The sequence below is a fragment of the Gavialis gangeticus genome, unplaced genomic scaffold (assembly GCF_001723915.1).
Source record: "Gavialis gangeticus isolate Ggan-Ray unplaced genomic scaffold, GavGan_comp1, whole genome shotgun sequence".
Classification (NCBI taxonomy): Eukaryota; Metazoa; Chordata; order Crocodylia; family Gavialidae; genus Gavialis; species Gavialis gangeticus.
The window spans coordinates 15524392-15550128 of NW_017729016.1; the positions used below are offsets into that span (position 1 = coordinate 15524392).

General features: G+C 40.6%; 1 protein-coding gene across 7 annotated transcripts in view; it reads left to right on the top strand.

The window, feature by feature from the left end:
- Nucleotides 1-25737, top strand: part of GPR146 (G protein-coupled receptor 146) — a 78891-nt gene that overhangs the window by 2359 nt on the left and 50795 nt on the right. For 2 of the 7 annotated variants that reach the window (XR_002096540.1, XR_002096541.1), the window contains exon 2: nucleotides 1825-4523. The exons of the other annotated variants lie outside the window; for them this stretch is intronic. The gene's annotated coding sequence lies outside the window, so the exon portion shown is untranslated. Of the gene's footprint in view, nucleotides 1-1824; nucleotides 4524-25737 lie in introns of those variants that run through there. 7 annotated transcript variants of the gene reach the window in all.

The following is a 25737-nucleotide window of genomic DNA, read 5'->3' on the forward strand; positions in this document are numbered from 1 at the left end:
CTCTTTTTAAATGTTTTTAAAGCACGTATTTTTATCAATCGGGGAAAAAAATCCAAACAACTGGGTAATAATGTAAGAGGTAGTAATAGTTTATAAGTTATTTTTATTGGTCCAATCTTGGACACTTTGTACAAAAGAGATATTGGTGAGGCATTTGGTAAACATACAAGTAGAAGTATGGTACTTATCCGATTTCAAGACAAGGTTTTTTCCCCTTCATTTCATATGGGTGGGAAAAGTCTGTTCTTTAGGAGTCAAGTAGGAGGCGGGGGGGAAGGGGTAGGGGGAGAAGTGGTAGCTGCTGAAGCTTGGCTGTGGCCTCGACCCCGGTTTGGGGCTAGAGTTGCAGCTGCTGCCAGCCTCCTCCCCTACTGCCTCTGGACCTCTCTCCTCCTCCATCTCTCCCCGACACTATCTGTGCAGCCCACTCCCCCCACAGCTTCAGGACTTCCACTCTTATTCCATGCCAGCAGGCTCCGTCCCTGCTCCAGCGTGGGGCACAGAGCATGGCCCCCAACCTGGCCCTGTAGCAGCAGTGCTGGCTCAGCAAGGGGAGGGGAGGGGTAAAAAGGGAGCTCAAGGCTGCAGGATGCCAGGCATAACGGGAGGGCAAGTGGGGGGGGAGGGAGGCAGCAGAGGGAAAGCTGCCTGCCCCCCACTTCCAAGCTGCCTGCTCCCTTACCACCTACTCCCCCCACTGCCTATCCCATTGCTCCCCCACTGCTTGCTCCCTTATTGCCTCCCCCACTCCCTGCCATCCTACCATGTGCCCCCAACTGCCTCATTACTACTGCTTTTCCTGCTGCAGCAGTGGGAACAAATTTAAGATGACCTTCCAATAATTAGTTTCTGTACAGAGAAAATTATAACAAATGTATAAATTCTCCATACATAGAATCTAATGATTGAGGGATTGTCTTAAATTCAGGGTTGTCTTGGATTTGGGTAAATGTGGTAATGTGACAAATGTGGTTACAATTCAAAACAGGTACTGACACGGTATTTTTCTGACATACTGCACAATACTACAAGTTCTACTCTTTCTTTCCTTGCCTTCTCAGAAAAGTTTCTTGTGTTTTGTGCACTACCTTCATGGGCTCTTTTCACAAAAAAACACCACCTACTTTTAGGGGACATTGTAGTCACTCCCACGCTAAATCAAGTAGCCCCCCCCCACTTCTACAGCAAACTGCATTGCTATGCAGAGAGGCCTATGCAACATGTAAATCCTACCACTCTCTCCAAAATAGGACATATAGGGAATGTGGGCATATGATACATGCTGGCTCACAGCTAAGATGAATTTTACCTGTTATTCACTGCTGTCCTCTCAACGGAAGAGCCAAAATGTCCTCTACTTCTCAGAGGGTCTAAAAGCCTATTTATGTTTGTCCCTGGCTACAAATGTTTAGCCATACCAGCTTCCATAACATGGCTACAGACAGACTTCCTTATACAACACACTTCATTTCCAAGGCATATAAAAAAAACTCAGGTAACTTCCAGCTAAAGAAGGTAGGTCTTGACTGAGGAGAAACACAACACCAAAACATTGAATTTTATACGGATTACCAATCCCAGCAAAGGTATGAAGGACAATTCACTCCATAGTAACAGTCCACTTCTAATGGTTCCAATTTGACATGCTCATCCAATTTGCCAATTTACCATGCTCCCTGTCAAAGCAGGACTGGGATTGAAATAAACCTTCTCTCTATTGCAGCAGATACAGAATATAACTTTTGGATACCTGTGATTCTCATAGTTCTTCTGCCCTGGAACTGCAGCATTATCAGAAATACTGTATATAGTTCCCAATTACAGGTGCTGTTGTGGCCATCACAAAAAGTTCCCAGATATCCTCTTTGCACAACATGTCAGTAAAAGCAATGTTTTAAAAATATTATAATACTCTGTATCGAACAGCAGACTAGATCAATAATTTTGGGGGAGATGGAAGGAAGAAGCAGGTGATCATTTTATTCTAATTTCACGTACCAACATTGTTATGAAGCAGCAGATATGGAGTAAAAAACCCACTTGAGTGAGATCTCTCATAAAGGACTGTAACCTTTGGGCTCTATCTACTTCATTGACTCAGCAACTGAATAATCAGACTTGGCTGAAATATTATCTTTTTGGAGGAGAAGGGATGCTTCCACCTTTCTCAGATGAACAGTGATCTGACACTTTCTGAATACTGTAAAGCCTCTGAAGATCTCCTTTTCTACGCTGGGATACATGGATGGTATCAGATGGATTTAATTGAGTGCAATCAGTTTGTCCAGTGTGGCAATATAAAAGTGACAGTCTCTCAGACTAACTGATTGCTTCCCTATAGTTTACCTTTCATTTATAATCCCATAGGAATTAAAAAGGTTATTCTTTGTATGGTAGAAGGCCACGTTTGCCTTCTACCTATTGACAAGATGAATGTGGGGAGGAGGCTCAGCAATTGTTAAAAACTATGGGCTTTTTTTTAAAGGCAGGATAGTCTTCTGCAACTGTTATATCCAGATTCCTTATGGTTTACTTAGTGAGAGAAATAAATTCTTGTTATTAGAGGCAATGAGCTTCACTTCTGTGCATATATTACTTTTTTTTAATATCTACTTAATTAGCAGCCTGTCCTCATTAGTCTCAGCTACAGAATTCAATAGAATATATAACTAGGAGAAATTAATGTTCTGGGATTCATTCTCTACTTTCATCTCTCTAACTGTACATCCTTCCAGCTAAATTAAGAGAAAGGATTACCTACCTGGAGAGTGACAAATTACTAATTTGACAGAACCAGGACCTTTATGATTTGATATATTAGGAACCTGTAAATAACCAGTTAAATATTCCACCATTTTCCCTATAATTACTTTATTATATGGATCTTTCACATACACCTCAATTTAGCCTGGCCAAGATCCAAAAGGAGGGATTCAAGAAAGCAAACAGTGTGAGCAGCTTTAATTTACATGCGATTAATTTCTTTAGCACAATTAATTTGTTCTATATACTTCCATTTCATGATCCTACATTCCTAATATAAGTTGTGCACACCATCAGCTGGAACACAAAGGGCCTTTAACACCTAAAGATTTAGACTCTGTTAATCACCTTCTGTGTCTACATTGTTCTTCCAAATGCACGTACCTTCCACAGGTTTTAGCAGGGACACCTCGAGACAAGTTCATTCTACTCAAGGAAAAAATGCAATAACAACTTCTACTTATGTTTTATGCACAGTTCATGTTTCTGCCATTTCCGGAAATTTTGTCCTAATGGAATACAGTATTTGACCAAGACTTCAGAAAGTCTATACTGACAATTCAGTTAGGTTTTCTGATTTTCTCCAGACTTCCTGTTCTCTCACACAATTCACAATTACCAACTGCTAATAGTTAAAGTGTATAAAAGAATGATCAGTAGCCAGTCTGTAGCTGAATAATAGACTGCTTTAACTGTTCTGGTTCCAAAAAGAGGATCCTACCCATGTTGGGACTTCGATCCCTATGCGTACAGCAGCAGTAGTCCTTTCTTGCACCAGTAAGAGAAGCCAACCTCCTATGACACTGCGTTGACAATAGCATGGCCTCAAGAAGTCCTCCACACACAATTTGAACACGCTAGCTCTGGTATGCTGTCTTTACCTATAAGGGAAGTTCCTCCAGAAGTTCCTCAGGAAAAAAATATCTGTTTTCAGTAACAGAAAACGTACTAAAATTAGCGAACGTTATCTGTTCCCAAGCAACTGATTTCTCTCTTTAGTCTTTACATATTTCCTGCTTTTTTTTTTGCCCCATGGTAAGTACGTGCCTGTGATAGTAACTTGTGAACTCTCAAGGCTTCCCCGCACAGTCTGGGAACATTAAAATGACATCTGTTTTTTATAGCATCAGGTGTACTTTCATTATGTTTCTGTGAGGCAGAGCAGAAAATCGAAAACCAATTATGATTTAAGACCCCAAATTAAAACCTGTCGTCTGTTTAGCAAAAATACTTCATAAAACTTGCTTGTGTTTCAACAGACCACACTGAAGTAGATAATTTTAAATGCAACTGGCATACAAAGCAAGGCTTAAAAAAAATACAAATCCTAAGAGAATCAAGTCTTTTCCAGTTATTATGAAAACAAATTTGTTTCAAACAACTCCCACACTTCAACAACCAATATCTATCCTGCACATTTCTGTTTGAAAAAAATGCAAGTATTATCACTGAATTTCCAGGTCTGGAAGCTGTGGTCTGATTTCAGTCTGGGGCATCTCATTTCCATAAATTAATCTTTACAACTTTGTTAGGGAGGGAAGTCATTTTTTATAACTCTTCTCTCATATTAGCTATAACATCATTCAAATAAATCCCTGAAAAAATAACTACTGCTTGAGGGAAAGAAGTGTAAATTTTCATAATTTTCATCTGATTACTTACTAATGACACTAAGACAGCATGCAGAAACCTGGGCTAGGCCTAGTCTTCTAATTATTGTACAAACACATAACAAAGACATGGGCAGACAAGGCTCTTTGGGTGAATCTGATATCTTTTATTACACCAACTTAAATAGTTGGGAAATAATTGTTTAAGCAAGCTCTCAGGTCCCAACTATTTAAGTTGGTCTAATAAAAGATATCAGATTCACCCAAAGAACCTTGTCTGCCTGTGTGGTTAGACAACACGGCTACAACCTACACCCCGGTAACAAAGACATGAGCACTGCTCAAGGACACCAATCCAAGAATAAAACAGGGTACGGTAGGAAGATACTGAAAGAATGACAAGAGAACTACAAATAAAATCAACCACAAATAAAATTAATCAACACCGACCAGCACAATAGAGAGTGGTGTTTATTTCTCTTATTCTTTTTGGCAATCCCTCACAGTCAAGCATGATTGTCTTCCATGACTGTCTTATCTGTGTATCCGAAGATGGCTGATGAGGCCTACCTGGGATCAATAGACTACTGTAGCTTGGACATGCATTTCCATGTGGGCTGCGTGGCACTGGATCCTTGATTTGGTCCATGACACACTGTTTCTGCTGCTCTTGCTTTTCCACCTCCTGTTGTTGTCTTGAGGTTTCAAAGTACTGAGATCCCTGCAGCAGACTCTTCCTCTATTAGGGTCAGTCCTGGGCAATAGTCTTCCATGAGCTCACATCAATGTTGCATTTTTTTTAAAGTTAGCCTTGAGGACATCCCTGAAGCTCATTCTCTGCCCTCTTCTTGAGCACACACACACCTTGGCTGAGCTGGGAGAATAAAACTTGTTTTGGGAGTCTGGACTTGGACATCTGGATGACACAGTCATCCCAATGAAGTTGATTTTGGATGATTGTTGCCTGGATATCTGTGGTGTTTGCTTGCAGGGGATGCTAATGTTGGTGTGTCTGTCTTGCTACTGGATTTGGAGGAACTTCTGCAGGAAGCATTGATGGTACTTCTCCAACAACTTTAGATGTCTCCTGTATGTCGTCCGCATCTCAGCTCCATATGCTTGGTTTTGGGTTTAATGTTGCAATCTTCGAACACCTGTTTCTTCAGGCATCCAAAGGTTGCACTTGCATATTTGAGGTGAAGTTGGATTTCTTCACTGATGAAAGCCATCTCTCACAGAAGGCTGACAAGGTATGGGAAATACTCAACATTGAGCCTCACCCTGGATGTGGATCCAGCTCTAGGTGTTTACTTATCATCAAGTTATTTGTAGCCATCATTTTAAAGGAAAGTTTCAAGTATGGATATGAAAACGGACAATGAGGTAACCTTGCTGAGTTTTACATGCTACTCCACTTAAGCGTGAGAGAAAGGATACATCTCGTTTGTAATGCTAACAAATAAAAAATGAATTCTGGTAATGCTGAAAGAAAGGAGACAAGAAAGGAGGCAAGAATTTGCATTTCAGCAGCATATGAAGAAATGTCAGTTGGGGTGAGAGGCTATAAAGAGCTTGAAAGCTGAGAGAAAGTAGTTTGAGACTCTGGAAAAAAGATTTAAAAAAAATTAAAAAGAGGGAGCCAGTGAATGGGTGGAAAGATAGAGGTAACGTGGACAAAGTGACAAACAAAGATCTTTGCAGATAGTTCAATTTGTGTCTGCCAGACAGAGTGCTCAGACGATGTAACAGAACAGGCACAAATCAAGGAGGAGGTCCTGGTAAGCCTCCACTACAAATTGGGGGAAACATGCTGAGAAGAATCCTCCATACAACAAACTGTAGGAGTGCTTGGAGAAGTAAGAGGACGACCAGATGGAGATAGTCATGACAGCAGAGGGACAAGAAGATATCAAAAGAAGAGCTCAGTCAATTGTTTCAGAGGAAGATAGAAGGTCAAGAACAAGGAAGCAGTACTGCTTCTCAGCTGTGGCCATGAAGAAGACACCAAAGTCTTAACTGAGGAGAGACCTTTCTCAGAGCTCATTAGGAAATAGAACATCCATCCCAAGGGATATTCTACATTCAAAATTTGTTTTCACTCTAAAGAAGACTGAACAATCAAAATTTCAAATATGTTTTTCACAGACTGGATATTTTGAAGACTTTCAATTTAGAATGATTTGCTTCAGTAATGTTGAACAGTTATAATATTATAAATATTAAATATTACAGATAAATACTACTGCAATAAAATAATATCAAGCCGTTTCAGGCTCAACACTAGGAAAAACTTCTTCAGGGTTAGAGTGTCCAGATTGTGGAATACACTCCCTCCAGAGGTGGTACAGTCGTCTACCCTGGAAATCTTTAAGAGGAGACTGGATAGTCACCTTGCTGGGGTCACCTGACCCCAGTTGTCTTTCCTGCCTGGTGCAGGGGGCTGGACCTGATGATCTTGTGAGGTCCCTTCCAGCCTTACATATATGAATCTATGAATAAAAAAGCTTGAACAAAATGAAATCCAACAATGAAGTTGAAAGGCAATATTTTTACCCTATCAAAACAGAGTTCTTTGATGTTATCAAAATGAAACATTTCATTACCGTTCTGTTTGGATTTCTATCACATCAACACATTATCCGAACCTTCTGAACTAAACTGTATTTTCTTCAATGGAAAAGCATCCCACTGAAAAGATTTTCCAAACACCTCTTAACAAGAGCTTTTCAATGGAGTGCGGGGAGTGGAAGTTAGGATAGAGAGGACCTAGGATGAAATTGAAAGAGATGAACCCCAGACAGTGATGCAGATAGTATATTTAATGAGATCAAGGGGAGAAAGGAGTGTGGCAGAAGCTGGAAACACATGAGGTCAGAGGTGTTTGTTTTGTTTTGGCTTTTTTTAAGATGGGAAAGACATTTTACCTCCCAATGTTGCCTTTCTTCTCAAGATCTTTAAATAAAATTACCAGCCTTTAACTTTGACCTTTCTATAAAATCTGCTGTCACTTTCAAGCACTTATTTTAATCATAAACGCTTAGAAGTTAGAAATCATTTGGGAAGTTTTGATGTCTTGTTTGTTGTTTATGAATTAGTAGATAAACAGTGATAACAGGGAACAAGCAAGGGACTGCACCTCTAACTCAGTAAGTCACAAAAAACAGCATAATTAAGTCCCTGCCCAGTTCTGGAACACATTCACAATGTTTTTGTATAAATCTACTCAGGTGTAACTATAATTGGACATGGGATTCAACTATATAATAAAAGACACTAATCTGGTAATCAAGTATTGGTACCCTAATTGTAAATGTCATGTCAGGAAGTATGACTCATTTTAGCAGTTCTAATTCACTGGACCTTGCAATTTCTTGGCTTCTGGTCCTGCATTCAGCTCTCAGTATAATACAGTAATACCATGTAAATTTACATTTTTCTTCAACATGTGCTGAGTAGTTATTCTATTTCTATATCATGATTATTTATATTTTATGCACCTGCCATGCTGCAAGGTCTCAGTGTCAAGCTGGAGACAATGCAGGGGTGGGGCTTTCTATATTTTCTTCTGTTTAACATCTTATGCGATTCATCCACAATAAATGGGCCAGAATTAATGGGGAGATCAGTCAAAGCAAGTTAGAGCTTATCTACAGTGAGCTGCTCATCATTAGCATTTGTCTTCATGTATGGGTCCCAACCAGGTTGTTGTTGGTAGTCAACTTGTTTGTCTTTGATATTTTTGCTCATGTGCACAGATACACTATACTGGAGTATATATATCAGGACTGCCAGGAGTAGCATTAACCAGCTGCTCCAAGAGTCCATAGCACAGCTCCTGGGCTTCAAAGTGCAAAGCCAACAAGGGAGGTGATTAAGTCATCAGCTTTAGCAAGAAGATTTGGCACACTTTGTTGCACTTGCTCTGTTTGTTGTAATGGCTGAGAAGTAAAGAGGGTCCTCTACAAGGCAGGTCGATCAATATGAGAGTGTCCTGCTAAACCAAAACTGCCAGTAGAAATTATCTACCTTGCAGAAGCCTGTGATCAGTGCCAAAGGATTGTGGCTTAGTTCACAAGGCTCTCTCTGCCAAGCTGATAACATGGTATGCAGTTGTTCCCAAATAATCCAATACAAATGGAGGCCCTCCCAGCTGGGCAACATAAAAATACAGAAGAGACAGAGATTATTTAGTTTCTACTCTGAGAACCGCTGCTCTCCCAGTAGAAACCACAAGCGTGCAGATATTCCAGCTTTTCTCCTGGAACAAAGATGTGTGCGCCAAGAAAAAAATAAGACAAGCACAACCAGATAGAAATTGCTCCTGGGAGAGTTTCTCCTGGGAGAAGGAACATACGCACACTTTTTGTGACTTATCTCCTCTCAGAAATCAAGAAGAGCAGAGATGTGGGGAAAACTAGGGAAGAATATAAGAGAATTGCTCGGGCATACAGGGATGAAGCCAGGAAGGCCAAAGCACAATTGGAGTTGTAGCAAGCAAGGGATGTGACAGGTTTCCTACAAGTATGTCAATAGTAAGAGGAGGATCAGGGAAAGTGTGGGTCCCTTACTGAATGGGGGAGGCAACCTTGTGACAGAGGATGCAGAAAAGGCTGAAGAGCTCAATGCCTTTTTTGCCTCAATCTTCACAGGTAAGGTCAGCTCCCAGACTGCTGCACCAGACAGTACCGTTTGGGGAGGAGGTGAGCAGCCCTTAAGGCTGAAAGGACAGGTTAGGGACTACTTAGAAAAGTTGGACGTGTGCATCTTCATGGGGCCAGATGGGATGTATCTGAGGGTGAGGAGGGAGTTGGCTGATATGACTGCAGAACTGCTGGCCGTCATCTCTGAAAACTAATGGCAATCAGGAGAGATCCCGGATGATTGGAAAAGGGCAAACATAGCGTCCATACCTAAGAAACAGAAGATGGAAGATCCAGGGAACTACAGACCAGTCAGCTCCACTTCAGTTCCTGGAAAAATCATGGAGCAGATCCTCAAGGAATCCATTTCTAAGCACTTGGAGGAGAAAATGGTGATTACAAACAGTTGGCATGGTCCAGGAGCAAGTCATGTCTGACCAATCTGATTGCCTTCTAGGATGAGTTGACTGGCTGTGCGGATGTGGGGAGGTGGGTGGATGCGGTGTACCTTGATTTTAGCAGGGCTTTTGATACTGGCTCCCACAGCATTCTCGCAAGCAAGCTAAGGAAGTACGGGCTGGATGAATGGACCATAAGGTGGATAGAAAACCAGCTGGAACATCAGGCTGACAGAGTAGGAATCAAAGGCTCTATGTCTAGGACCCAAAAGATTACGATGTACATCCTATTATTCATGCTGAATAAACTTTTTGAAAGGTCCAGGATGTGCTTAACTGTATTTAATGTTTCTAATATTTCCAATCTATTCTTTTTAATCTTTGAGTTTATGACTTGAAAACAGAGAGATAAGATAGATTAGATAAAATTAAGCACACTGACATTTCAAGTGTTTTCCCTGAGCAAAAGCAAAAAGCAAAGCTTTCTGCAGCCACACAGAGAGGCTGAGTTCAGGACAGGGTAAAGAAAAGGGTTCGGTGTGATTTCTATTACCTCTCTTTATGTACTGGTTAACCTAAGGAACAGCTTTGATGATAATCTCAGAGAAACTGTGAGACTTACAGGAGTGGTAATATTATAGTGATAGTCAACTAGAAAAAGGAAGGCAGTAGGGGCTGGAAAAAATAAAGGCAGTCCAAAATGCAGAGAAGGATACAAACTTTGTATAGATGAGGCCTTCCCTAACAAAGCATATAAACTGTTCTTAAGTTGACAGTTTTATAACTCTAAATGGTTTTGAAAATGAAATCCAAACTCAGGAGCAAATATGTACTCTAAATCACTCAGCAGTTGCTGCTTAGAAAACCAGAAAACCACTAACCCCAGCAACAAAATGAGATGCTTCAAGTAAGCTTTAATGAATTGAAAGTCAGGATTTTTTATGCTTTTAAATTTTGGTTTTCTATATCCTGGAAACCTTATAGCAACTTCTGACAGGTACAGCAGGACTGAAACCATCCACTGCACCAACTTTTTATGCATTGAAAAGTAAGATATCAAGTGATAAAATGAGTTCAGACAGAGGGCATATGTTAAGCAGTTGTGGGTCCATTTAAGCTTTCTTTATGCCTTAAAACTCAATGCCATTACAGAGTTCCCCTGCTTCCCTACACCTACATCAACATGTAATATATATAATTAAAATGACCGATCTAACCACAGAATTTCTGGAGCAGCATAAGAAATATGCTGAAGCTATCAATAGATTTAGTATGCTTTCTTCACCAAAGCAGATCATGCAAATAAAGCAATCTTTGTAAACACAATCTTTGTTTCTAGGCAGCCTGTTTTAAAACAAAACAAAACAAAACAAGATATTAACAAGTTATGATTAATACTGATATGAACAAGGCGTTGTCACTTATTTGTATGATATTCAACATGGGTAGTGCTAGCATATCACTTCTCTCTTGAATGGTAGGTGGCAAGCTTAGAGCTGACGTATCTGATGATGTTATCACAACTCTCATAGTACTCGGTGGCTTTTAAGGGTTCTCATGAATCAAAAAGATTTGTGCTTTCAATTACCAAAGTCCTGCCCTTATCCAAAACGGCCACCATATCCCATTATGTCAGTAGGAGATGGCCACAGGTTGTTCCCAACAAAGGTGGAAGTAATTTCCCACGATTTCCAAATGGGCTGCAACCAGGCTACTTTCAGGAAAGCTGATGATACTGTAGTCGTCCTGGGTCTGATTCTGTTCATACCAAAGTGAATGGCAAAAGTCTCATTGACGTAAGTTGCGCAGGACTGGATTTTACAAAAAAACTCAGTCAGGAGACAGGAAAACCAGACTAAAGCAGCAGTGGGGAAAATGTGTTGGCAACAAAAAGATGACAAGAAACTATGACAGAGTCAGAAGAATGTGGGAGGGGAAGAAAAGAACAACCAAGGTCATTGCAAGGATGTGTGAGGAGGAGGAGAGACTGCAGGCTGCAGAAGAATATTACTGTAGGTGGGAAAAGGACAATGACAGAGGAGCAGAAGGAAGGCACGGAAACAGGGAGGGAGCCAAAAGCAGTGGAAGAGCAGACAGGGAGATAGTGACAGGTTAGACATGGTGAAGGGGAACGGACGGACAAGGAAAATATTGGAGAATGGGAACATAGCAGACAAGTGAGTGACAGAAGTCCCTGTGAGAGAGAATGTGATTGCGGCAGCTGCTTATCCTGACTATGCAGAGAGCACGATGGGCAGGAAGAGGATGGCAGCTTGCCCAGGGCAGGGGAGACAGTGGGCACAGTCCTCTTGGAGAGGTGAAAAGGGGTGGGGGTGTCATGCCCACTGCTCGGTCAGTGTGTATTTAACACTGAATGCAGAACCTGAGATGGTCACACGTGTGCAACTTTCCTCAAAGTTGAAACAAAAAAAACATCAGGCTGCAGGCACTAAATAGGACTTTGGGAATTTTAAACCTTATGATTTTTTGGAGTGTGACTCAGAACTTTTTCAGCACATGGGACTGGCAAACCTGCACAATGAACAATTTTATTCTTTTGAAGGGTCCATGCCAAAATCAAGACCGCCTTTAGTTTCACTGTGTATGTTCTTTCTTCATGTAGATTGTGGGGGGTTGCAATTAGCCTGTGACAGCTCTGGCTAAACACCACTGTGGCATCATTTAGATCAGGGGTTTTCAACCTTTTTGAATCAGTGTACCCCTAGTGGCCAGATGCAGATGGGGGAGAAGGGTGGTGCACAGCTGGACACGGACAGGAGGGTGGCATGCGGCCAGCCATGAGGGGGTGGGAGGGGGGAGTGGTGGCCACATGTGGAGCAGCAGCAGCATGGGGTGATGGGTGACAAGCTTCCCACCCCCCAGCCCTGCTCCTAGGACGTGGTGGCACAGGGTGGTGGGGGTGATGCTCCATTCCCACCCGCCCGCGCATACCCCCTAGGGCCTTCCCAAGTACCCCCAGAGGCACCCCTTGTTGACAACCCCTGATTTCAAACAACATATTTTTCCTATTGATACCAGAATCACTGAATTTCGGCAGAAGCCCACGTAGATCCAGAAGTCAGAGCAATTATACTGATGCACAAACCTCACATATTTCAACAATTTCACAGAAAGAGGTAGCGTGACAGAGAACTATTTCTTCCCACACCACAGATCAGATCTGTTTGGTCTGTTATTTGTTTATGTCTTTTCTCCCCTTAGACGATGTCCTTTGGCTGCTACAGCTATTATTTCCTGGATCACAGTGTTTAAGTATTCAGCAAATGCATTGACTTCCTGCCCACAGAGAACTGCAAAGCAAATGCAGGAAACACAAACACTAGCATCCCGGGAAATAGCTAGACTCCAACTGAGTGCTAAGCATTTCTAGTTGTGATCTTTTTTTATGTTTGTAGTGGCAAGATGTTTGTTTGCTTCCTATATTTTGGAGTAGGATTGTGATCAATAAAGACTAAATAAACCCTCTTCCTTCTCATCTCTAGTCAGCAGATACAAGGAAAAACACTCACCAGAAACAATTCTGAATTTATTTTTCAAAGCTTAGCTCTTTTCTTGGTTCTTTTGGAGCAGCTTGCTATGTTGTGTAGTGGTTGAACTCCTGTGCTCTAATAAGCAACGCTCTCTAGGACTTGATTCAAAGTAAATGCATCTTTTATCATATGAGGTAACTTTAGAAAGTAGACTAATTTGTTTTACTTGATGCACTTGACTTCATCTTTTCTTGCAACAGAGCAGCAGGATTATGTTATACCAGTGGATTATCAACCAGAGCACTACAAGATCCTTTTAAGGGTGCTGTGTGGTTCACCCCACAACATATGAACTGTTAGGTATGCAAACACTTATACAGGATTTCCAAGATAAACCCAGAGATTTCAAATAGGAATCCCTAGTGTCAAAAAAACCTTCTGAACTCCTGTACTCTTTCTGAGTTCTTTGCAACAGAAGAATGACTATTATTTCTGTGTAGTCAAAAAATAAGTGAAAACTAAGGGCTGGCATTTTCCAAGGGGTGCCTTGAGACTAAAAAGGTTGAGAACCCCTGTGCTAAACCCACAGAATTATTCTTAAAAAGTAGCATTTCAATCCTTCCTTGAAGACTTTCTTTTACCAAAAAATTTAAGTAATCTAGCACATCTGTATGTTTTTCAGCCACAGTCATGGTTTAATTTTAATTGTGATATTAAAAAGTATCTAATCTGAGAGAGACAATTAGATATACTATTTATATATTCAGATAAGCATAGTGAGACTCAGCAAAAGGTGCTTAAAGATGTTGTCTCCTTCATTTACCATCTGTGGCCATCCTTCACCTTCTCCCTGGAGCTTCACCTCTCAAAAGTATCATCTCTCCGGTACTAATTCAGCTCAATATATTACTGAAAGCAAGTGGCAGTCCCCAGCTCAGTAACGTGAAAAGAAAAAGATGTTGGGTTATATAGACATGATGTGTAATAATGACTATATAATGATTGTACAGTGGATCTACCATGTACTCCGTTTAAGTGCAGGGCATAGGGACTGACTTGGAGTATATACACTGTTGTGAACTTAACGTAAGCCACGTTCATGAAATACACAGTATTGTCAGTGCTGTGGTATTAGCAACCTTGAAGACAACTAGTTCCTGTTATTTTCAAAGCTTCTAATAACCAGTTTCAGGGCTGCTGGGAGAAAGGTGGGGAGAAAGCAGCTCCAAGCCTTGAATAGTTCCAACCAATTTCAAGGCTTCTAACAGCAGCTCTTTGACAGCTCCTTCCCCTAATGGTTTCTGAGGCCAGTTAGAGTACAATTACACTGTTGAAAATGGGGCTGAAAGCTGCTATCCATTAAAGGCAGGGGTGCTCGACCTCTGGCCCATTAGCCAAAGGCAGCCTGCGGAGCCTTGGAATCTGGCTCATGGGGTTTCCCACAGGTTGGGGAATTTCGTAGCGGAGGAGGGTGGGGGGCAGAGGCAGTACTGCCATGCCCCTCTGCTGCCAAAATTTCAAGCCTCACAGGGCAGGTCTGCTCCCCCCAGGCTCAACACAGCCAGAGCAGACAGGCCATGCCCCCTTCCCTCCATGCAGAGGGGATGAGGCCAGGCTGCACCCCCTTCTCCCTGCTGGGCTGGGCCATGCCCCTTTCACCTTCTCTGTGGGGCTGGCCCATGCCTCCTTCCCTCCGCCTGGCCAGGCTGGTGCTGGGCCATGCTCCCTTCCTCCAACAGGGCTGGGCCATGCGCCCTTGCCTACACCCAGCTGGGATGGGGCCAGACCAAACCCCCTCCCCCCTGCAGGGCCAGACCAAATCCTCTTCTACCATGCAGCTGGATTGCGTCCAGGCTGTCCCATCCCACCTCTGTATGGTCAGATGGACCCTGCCAGATCTGGCCCACACAGGGATTGGGAACAGCCCATCCAACCTGCTGGCCAAAAATGTTGAGCACCACTGACTTAAGCAGCTTACACTTTTTTAACCAATATGCAAGTAACCGATGGTATTGCAATGTAAGCAACAGGCAAAAAATTATGACTGGTATTGTGTTATGCAGTTAAGCAAATTATGCCTTTATCCACGGTATGCTCATAATTATTGTGAGCACTTACAATGTGCATAGTGCTGAAAAGGCAGAAGAATATAGTCATCAGTACCATGAGAGATTCTGGAAGGTGTTCTTCTATGATATACTTTCATAGAAACATATCCCCAACAATGTGAGAACCTACTCGATGGCCTTGTGAAATTTAGCATGCTGATCTGAGGAAGAAGAATTCAGTTTTCCTTCTGAATCAAGTGGAAAAAAAAATAAAAGCAGGACTATTTCTATCCTTTCTTAAGCCCAAATCAGGTACTGAGGGAAGTCCATTTAGCTACCAAGTGACTACACATCTCAGGAGGCTGTTGCATGACAATTATTCTCTGAAGAAATGGAATAATATTCACGTCTTAGCTGGGTTCTAACTAAGCCAGAATCAATGACGTAGTGATGCACTGGGTTATGAACACTCAGTTGAAGGAGTGTTCTCCAAAATGTGAATTTGATGGAGAGCTGTTTAGAGGAGAAAAGTACCCCAAGTGAATCAACCTATCTGCAGTGCAGCCAAAAAATCTTTAATTCAAGTCATGAATGTACCTTGCAAGGAGGGAAAAGCATTCAGGGGAAAAGGATGTTAAAAGTGGAATGAATACCTTCAAAGCTTATTGGACATAATAATCCATGCAGAAAAATTAATATTTTCTTTAGTAAATAAGCTAGGCCTAGTAATTGAATTTTGTTTTATTAACTTTGCTCCAAAATAGCTCCGACTTACAGATGTATTTTTTCATTGAAACACTGCATTAGGCATATGCAGCTGATTTCATCTAATGCTGTAAAATGAATGGAACAATGTAATTATAACCATTCTTTATATTTTTAATTCCTTTAGAAAAATTCTACCAGAAATTTAGTATTAAAAAGATATTGTAAGTTTATTAGGTTTTTGTTATACAAACTATGAAAATCTGAAGCATGCAAATCCTCTATGTTAAACATGAACACATCTGCCAAAGGGCGTCATTAAAAGTGCCACCATACATTTATTAATTTGATTTTCAAAATAAGGACCTTTTACTTTGAACAAAGCACTCAGAGTGACTAATGTAGACCTAACAACACAGAACAGAAAGATGTTCATTTACAAGTGCTCCAATTTCTCAAACGGTACGCTAACTTCCCCCCCCCAACACCAAACCAATATTTGAACAGTTGAGCAAATATTTGAGGCGCATTTAGTTAGTTACCTATTGAAAAGAACAAATTTAATTAGAAGGACATTTTTTGTCTAAAGACCCTGAACAAAATCTGGATTTAGATCACATGATTTTAAAGTTTATCCTCAAATTAGAACCTTTCCAAGACGTTAGTTATGCTGTTATGCAGGGAGCTTAACAAACATGAAGAAAGATGCTTTTCCTTCCAAAGGATCATGGCCTAATTTGGAAACACGCTTTACAAGAGCTGATTCTGCTAAGTGCTCTTAACAGGCTCACTGTCCAAATGAGCAAAGGGCAGTGGGAATTCAGACTATGCTACCACCCTAGCAGCCACAGGGCCCCTGTACTGCCTGTCTTAGAAGGCCATGGACAGGCAGCACATGTTAGTGCTAAATATGCCCTTATACTGCTACAAAAAGCAAGCGTATAGCATTCAAGCTGTCTGTAGCACTACAAAGATCCTAAAAGTACTACAAAATATTAGCACTTTCAAAGAGTAAGCTCTCGGCAGCTATGTGTAAAGCCTCTACAGTTGCACATAGCGCTATAGGGTCTCTAGCACACCTAGTATCCCACAATCCTTTGATTTTCATTCTCTCATCTCCAAGGGGGAGGGAGGGGAAAAGAGCAGCTGGCTCCCTGACAGCTCAGCCAGCAGGGAGCTGTCAGGGAGCCCTGTTAGGACCCTGATCCTCCAACCCCTTGAAGAGTCCCAGCTCTCAGTGGGACTGCTCAAGCTGGAGGGAGGGAAGACACTTCCCACCGCCACTTGAAGTCTCAGTAGTAAAGTTAACATCCGGTATAATCTGAAGAAAAAATACCTCCATAATACATTGATTCTGAATGCATGAATGGATGACTTGAAATATATCCTAAACTCTTAAGTTTTAAAGATAATCAGAAATCTCAGAAAAGGCATACTTTCCTAATAAATCCTCAGATTCCTCTTACATCCTCATTGTCAAGGTTATTTTGGCATTCTAAATCAACTCAAAGCAGTACAGTAAATCCACTACTGATAGACTGCTTAATTACATTTATCTTTCCTTTTTAAATCAATTTATTTTATTTAATTCCACCCAGAGAGTTTGGAGAAACTTCAAAATTGCATGCAATTCCCTTTCTTATAAAAAACTTTATGCATGGTTAAGAACCTTATATCCTAACCAATTCCCACTTAGCTTCTTAGAATAGTTTTCATTCTAATCGTAATAAAATTAGAGCCTAATGTTTCTAGTATCATAAAACTTTCAAACGTTTATCATTTTCACAGCCATGACTGATAAATGAATAGAGAGCTTTTAACTACTGAGACAGTCTTATACTTACAAAAGTAACTGGGGATTTTCTCTAGATTTAATAGTCCATTATGGAGTTTCAAGTTACTTGGTTACTAGTTGGACAACACTCGACAGAGTTTACTTTAAGCAGTTACATTCTGGAAGCCATGTGTTCTGCAATGCTGATTAGAATGACTTATATGAGCATGGGTTTACTGATTAGGCCCTTATCACAACCTGTAATATAGATTCTGAATCCTAAATTCAATTGCATTTTATGTTCAGTATATAAAAGTCATTATTAATGATGCAGCACGATAAATGATACAGCAGACTGCGCTCTGAATAAGATAAACTGCATTGGAAAGTACAGGAATAAAATGGCATTGTGATATCACCTCAGATTTTGCCAAATGGTGAGAACCAGTGCAAAAATCTGTACGTAATCAATACAGCGAGGAGAGAACCACAAAACCCATTAAAACTGCTACAGTGACAGAGTCACACAGCATTTCTACGGCACTTTCTAATGTGAATGCTAAGAAACTAAAGGAAGTAAGGAAAGAATAGTTATTTATTTCTTCTGTATGTACTGTCCCACTTCTGTTGTCTCCTATCAGAATCATTTTGCACAACCGTGCACTCAGGCCAGGCCTCCACTGAAGTCAGCTCCAGCCGACACAGGACACTGCAGGAGAGGGACGGGGGAGTGGATTGTGGAACATATGGGCAGTTGAGGCGGCAGTAGCTGACAGGCAGGATTGGGACAGCAGAGGAAAAATCTTTGTCAGATGTAGCTGACGGCTTTTCCCCTTTGTGAATTCAAGAGCCCCTCAGAAATCAAGAGGAAGAGCGCCTAGCAGGATCCCTTCACTTTCTGGGCCCTTTTAAAAAAAGGAGCAACACACACACTGGATTTGTCCAGTGTCCACACTTCACTGAAGGAAGAGAGGCACTTAGAGCTGCCTCCCAGGATAGACGGGATTTACATTTTGAGGATTTTGAGTCAAAAATGCCAGAGTGCCAAAACTGTGGACAAAGGCTTAAAGAACTGGAATTTCTTTACTCTTACATATATTTGATGAGCATTACAATTGGATCAACTAGAAAGAGCACTATCTGTATAGTTTAGTTCCATAAATGAGTTATTTAAGGATACTTTATGGTCTATCCCACAATCTCTGGGGCACAGGGTCTGAAAGAAGGGAGCTGAGCACTGCTAGCAATTTTTAAAGGGTCTGTTTTGCCTCTACCCTAGTGGTATTCAGCTACAACTGGGTTGGCCAAATGCAATTTTGTGGCTAAATGAGGGGGAGAACAGGGAGCATAAGATGGTCCTCTCTTCCCCAAATCAAGTTATTTTATAATCAAGTAAAAACTTCAACATGTTAAAAAAATCAATTTGTTATCCCAAAAACATGCAGGAGAAAAAAAAATGCTGTGATACTTCATATAATATATGCCCCATTTCTAGAAAATAGTTTTTAGCTAGGAATTATTTAAATTGCAAATTCACAGGCAAGGAACATTTCTAAGCAAAACCACAATTGTACCCCTTGTTCTAGTTTATAACATTGTCTGATAAGCCCACAAACTTTCATGTTTTCTCACAGTATTGCCAAAAGTTTCCCAGTATAAACTGTTTCCTTGTTACTTCTAGAAACAAATAAAAAATAAAATATTAGAGGTCTAGGAACTTCTGTGAGTTTACTGATAGATAGCTAGAAAGCCATTAAAAAAAAGAAATGTTATTCATAATGTGTGTAGCTTTTATGGAGAGCAAAATGTAATTTACTGTGCTGTGCCTAAAAAACTGGAACAATTGATATGAAAGAATTCTCATGTTCAACAAAGAGTATCATTGAAGCCCAGGTTTTCCCTGGGAGTCAGATTATCAAAAGACCTTTCCATTCTGGAAAGTCAAGAAAGAAAAAGGAAACATTAGCAATTTTCTACTGTAAGGAAAGGAGAAAAGAAAAATGCCACTGAATGCTACTCTGTTTTTCAACAAAGAACTTATTATACCGGCCCCCTCACTAAAGCTGTTAGGCCCTGATTATTCAAGAACTAGGGTATTAATGTATGAAGAAAATGTACCAAGACAATGTCTGAATTTACTTTCCTTGTCCCTGCTGATGGATCAATTAATATAACTACAGATGCAAAAGCAAATTAAACAGCTGTGTGGCGCCAAATCTTATTTTGTCTGTTTTTATTTTTTAAATTGTGCCAGATGTAAATTTCACATTTTGTAGGACAGGGTTTTCATCCACATACTTTACTTATATCTTGGAATACAAAATCCCAGACACTACATAGAAAAGGCTTACATTTCTATTTAGTCCATTTTTTACCATATCCTTTATAATATGTTTTGCGGATTTTTTGTCTAGGCTAGATATAACTGCTCTGAGTGCTGGGAAATCCAGCACCCTCTTTGGAAGACAGTTCCATAGACAACTAATATTATACACAAAAGGGCCAATCTGAATTTGGCCTGGCTTGTCTCTAAAATCAGTTAGTTTCACACATGCATTTTATAACATTACACAAATAGCCATGGAGAAGAACACAAAGACTTATATAGTAGAGGGTGTCTTAAAAAATGTGGAGACAAAGTTCAAGAAATGCACACACATATGGATCACTGTTGTGCACCAGTATAATGACTGCCTGGATGTCAATAGTGAACATTTTGAACATCTATGGTAATGTACTATGGAAGCTCTGCTTCTTGTTTTCCAAGTATAAGTAAGTAGAAATGCTAAATTGCGCCAACATTTTCTTGGCGTGAGATCAGTGCAGAGCCAGTGATTTCAATGGAGCTATAATGATTTATATCAGCAGAGGAGCTGGCCTATTATCTTGGCTATTGTCTGTACCATAATAAATCTGATGGCCTCCAGTATCAATTTATTAAATATTTCCAGCATCATTACTTGTTGAACCTGCTTAAGCAGGAGAGCTGTAATTGTAATTTTGTGCAGCCATTGAAACTATACCATTTTCCAGGGTTTAAAGCTTTATCTGGTTTTGTAACATGAACATTGGAATGCAGAATGTGTTAATACAGGTGTATCATGATGTAGAAAGTCTCTTGATTTCATACCATTTGAAGAGCTGCAGAGAGAATAGGCAAACAATGTACCATCTTGAATCAGCTTTGTTTAGCAACATACACCACACAGAACTGCCTATAATTCAATTTTAGGGATATATTTGTCAAATGATTTTATAATCAAGACTATTACAAATAGAAACAATACAAACTAGAAACAGCACTACATTCTATATTGTCAAATGTCCTAACAGGAAATGTCATAGTTATGATTTCTAGCACAAGTGATAATTGCATTGGAAGGCAAAGTTCAAGAAAACAGTAATGCTCTTGTGTATTAACAGAAGGTCTGTTCTGTTCTGTACAGCACTAGCCAAGACCATTTCCTTCCTTAATATTAAAATTCTAATCAGCCTTCATTTCATCTGCAGAAATGTATGACCTGAGTCCTGCATGTAGCTTAAAAACCCCAGAATATGAAATCCAGCATATTAATGTACAACAGAAGTCATTTCAAATAAAAAACTCAATGTGCAGAAGTAAAGAATACTTGGAAAATATTGTGCGTCTTATAGTGGCACACAATAAATTGATATGATAAAGGAGTCAAAGGTTTGAATCTCAAAGTGTAGCCATTTTAATGAAGAGGCTTGAGTTTTAACATCACAGAAGTAAAATGCAAACATAAAAAGAGATTAGTTACAGTACAGAGCAGATCTAAACTGATACTTTTATAGACTGCAACCGAGGGGAAATTACTTATCTGCAATTCTCCACCTCTAAATATACCACCTTGGAGGATTCTCACAAATAAGCTGCAACTTCTGAACAGTTGTAAAGGATTTCTTGAAAGTAGAAATGGCTAGGATTACAGGTCTCCCCATCCCTTTAGCTGCTCACTTTCCTAGATCTCTGAACCCACAGTCCATTGACAATCCCAGAGAGTAAGTATACTGAGCAGGGAGTGAACAAATGAAACCTGGACTCATAAATTTGTAGTTGCAAAGCATGCATCTAAGTCATGCAAGTATTTTTTTAGAACTGCTCCCCCACTCCAAATATTGAGAGGCGTTGAGGGAATCAATGAAATCCTGCAAAAGGATATCCTCAGAGAAACAGAATTGTAATGAAATATTTTCCCCGTCTTTAAAGTCACTGGGTTCAATTCTCTTCCACATGAGAACTTGCACTGCAGCAGACAGAGGGGAGTGGATGTCAGGTTGCTAAAGAAAGCTCCCCGATTCTCAGAGCGTTCCCCTACCTTAATGCAGTTTAAAGGCAGACACCATGTGTAGAGTCCTTGATATATTCTTGAGGTGTAGCAGAGTTTTTCTCCACCATAGCTTCCACACCATCCTTTCCATCACTTCTTTATCCCAAGTGCACTGGCAATGGGACAACAAGCACTGGACTGGGCTACATCCCATTTGAACCAGCAGGGAGTTCCACACTACTACAGGTTAATCCCACAAAGCGTGCAGCTTCTTAAGCATAGTCAAGAAGGGACTATCATGTACAAGATACTGGACCCTCCACCAAGTCACTCTAGCTTTGAAGGGAAATTATCTCAAGTCCTTGGCCACTAGTTTTGCCCTCGAAGGTGAAAAACCTTTTATACTCTGAGAAATCCTACTGTACCAAGTGATGAAGAATCAAGAGTACAAATCCTGATCTCACTCGCAGCAAATAGAACTGCTCTTTAACATTTAAAAAAGATGAAGCAAAAGGCCCTATAATTACTACATGATTTCCAGTGTCCTCTAAATTGCCTTTCAGTAACTGCACACAATAGGTCTCATCTGTTTACAGACAATCAGAATTCAGATTTGCCATCTTTAAAATTCTGTACATTCCGTACTAGCAGGTGCTGCTCTCGCTGCTTGGATTTCAGTCTGAGAAAGCAGTTGGCCAATTTACAAGCAGCCCTAAGCTATACTTTGAGAAGAAGTATTTAAGTCGTTGATCCCTTTACTTAGAGCCTCTCAATGTTGATCAGAAAAGAAAAAACCTTGTATGACCAGAAGTACAGTCGCAAAACAATGATTACAAAAGCCTGTTAACTGGACTTCCACAGTTTTCAACTTTAACTTGATTATAGAAGGACTTTTATAAAACAGGGTCTGAAACCAGTACTGGGACATACTGGAGTGATGATTCAGGCTGCTATATGGGCAGTGAGATAGACATTCACACACTGAGAGATAATCAGCTAATCCTCCAGCTTTTCTGCTGTGTCCTTGGCTGATTTTTTTGCAAGGCCACTTCTCTAGCTGCAGTAATTCTGAAATGAGGAGTCCCTTGACTCTTTTTTGTGTATGCTGGCTTTGTGGCCATTACATGCTACCCTTTCTCAACTGTTTGCTGTGGTCCATGTCCTTAGCTCGTCTAGCATTTGTGCTTTTCCTTGGTGTATGATTGAGACAGGCCCAGGGGATACTTCTCTGGATGCCTTCTTCCCTTTGAGCCAGCAGAGAGATCTTTGGATGCAAAATTCTTGCATATGTCAAAAGCTTGCTTATTGAAAAAAGCAGTAGTAGCCAGGAAGAGTATGCGCATCCAGACTCAAAAGGTAAAGCAGTACCATGGAAAACCTGGCTATTCCAGATGTCTGACTTGCTGCACTTCTGAAATCCTAGTTTGAAGCCACTCAGTTGAGGATCATTTTCCTGTTGAATTGTATCTATGTAAAACAGGCACAACGTGGAAAACAATATGGTTGCAAACACCAGGAAAGTGTGTTCCAGTAGAAACTGCTTATTGGCCAGATGGTAAAACCTATATTTGTTCAATTCCATATACAGGCTTTAAAAAGTTAATTAAAAACATAGTCTTTCACTGAACTGATGTACTGAAGACAATTCAGATATTAGAAGCCGCTTTGCTTCGCCCTTTCTTTACTGATAGGGAATATTTTTTTATTATTTCCTATCAGTATATTTTAATTATCCAATGCCTTCTATTTAGCATAAACTTTAAACCTATTGCTAAAAGAGTATTTTCACCTGAAATGGCAGGGTTGGAAAGTGCTTCTGTTTGCTTAGCCAGTGGAGTTATGTTCACAAGCTGAGAGGTACTCTCTATTTATCTGCCCCAAGCAGCTTCAGTTGCTTAGCAGCTAAAGCTCTAAGCGAACAACGGTATTTCCAAAAGAAATACATCAAGTTCAAGTGAGGGCACTGGTGGCTCAGCTGAATCGTATGGTTCCAGGTTTCAAATCCTAGCTAAGGAAATAAGGGTTGTGACACTGCAGCTGGGGTGAGTGTTAAACCAAGTCCAGTTCTAGCAGTTGCTCATGAGCAATTGATGATCCCATGAGACCACTCAGATAAAGGAACACTATATGGTATCTTTGCCAAACTTCCCTCTGACTTAACACCACCAAAGTAACTGCCTCCAGAGCAAACATACATAGAATGTCCCTGCATTTGTATCCAATTGCATATAATGAGAATTACATACCTGGTAATTACATAAAGTCTCACCATATTTTTCATGTATGCCAACTATCTAAGATTTTGGAGTATTTTGCACACACAAAAGAGTGCCATAAAGAGCATCTCATTGAAATCACTGCTCTAGGTAAGAAAACTCTTCTTCTTCCAGTTTTTGAATTTTGCATTGGACAGCTAGGGAAATATTGATACAACAAGCACCAACAGAAAGTGCAGAGAGGCAAGGAGTTGGGATTTTCTCGTCCTCAATATGAACAGTTTTGGACCTGGACTTCTGTTTGTGCAATAGCAGTGGCAGAAGCAGAGTTAGCCTTCTTCACCTCAATTCTCCCCAAAAGAACTAGAAGCAAGACAAAAGATAAAGTCAGTCAAAATATGCATAGTGACAGGACACAGTGCCAGTCTATCAATGTCGCTCTGTGCAAAGAGGTAGACCCATTACACAATTATTGGAAGTGGTGAATTCTAAACTTCATTTAGTGATAGGACTTGCATTGTTCAAGAAAAATGAGGGATCAGGGAAGGCATTTTAGAGTTGTTAACAACTACTGTAAAACTGCATGAAGTAAACTACCCAATAATTAGGTGGACTTGACATTCCACCATGAGGAGTCCTGGGAGTTTTGTCTAAACAGAGTAGCACAGACTCAATTTCTAGTACAGACAAAATCAATATACACCCATATTCTACTTTGTCAGGGCATATATGATCCACTTGAGGAACATTAATATTCTCACTCTTCAGTATAAAGGTAACTCACTCATCTGTATGAGATGGAGCCCAAATTCTTCTTCCAGCATACCCAGAAAGCTACATAAATAATAGCCATGCATACAGCCTTCTAGATGTTCAAAGCATAAGTAATCAATTAGTATGGGACACAAGTGCTTTTCTATCCAGATGTTAGTTCAGTGAAACCAGCTGGACAAAAACAAATAATAAAAAAGGCAGAAACTTCTCATTTTTCCCCAGACAAGAGGACCAGATTCTGGCCCTCTTTCTTTAATGGAGATGTCCATGTTTTGTAATGTGACAGCTCCTATAACCACATCCCAGGTTCTCTGTTTAGAACAGGGGTGGACAAAATGCAGCCCATGAGCTGGATGAGGCCTGCCAGGACATTCTATCCTGCCCTTGGGACCCCTAAAAAATTAAGAAAATTAATAAGTATCTGCCCCTGGTTGCCTGTCATGCAGCTCTCAATGACTTGCCAAAACTCAGTAAGTGGCCCTCTGCCTGAAATAATTGCCCGGCCCTTGTTTGAAGCTACTACATCAGGCTGAAATCCAGAGATTGTAATGGCCCTGGGAAGCCAGATGTTAGATAAATGAGTTTGAGGATACTCAGCTTCACACAAGGAATTGGCTCCTTGCTGGTGTTGGTATTGGTGGGAGTGTAAGGATGTCATAAATCTACCTTGGGGGTTTGTCTCCGTAACTTAGTCTATGCCTCTGCACCTCTGTGGGATAGCTGTGCTGGAATCGTAGAAAATTAGGGCTGGATGGGGCTTCAGGAGGTAATCTGATTCTAGTTCAACCCCCGTGCTCAGAGCAGGACCAGCCCCAACTAAATCATCCCAGCCAAAGTTTTGTCTAGTTAGGGTTTAAAAACCCCCAAGGATGGAGCTTCCAGCATCTCTCTGGGTAACTTGTTCCAGTGTTTTCCTACCCTCCTAGTAAGAAAATTCTTCCTAATATCTAACCTAAACTTCCCTTGCTGCAACTTAAAACCCTTGCTCCTTGTTTTGTCATCTGAAGGGAAGAGCAGTGGAAGAGG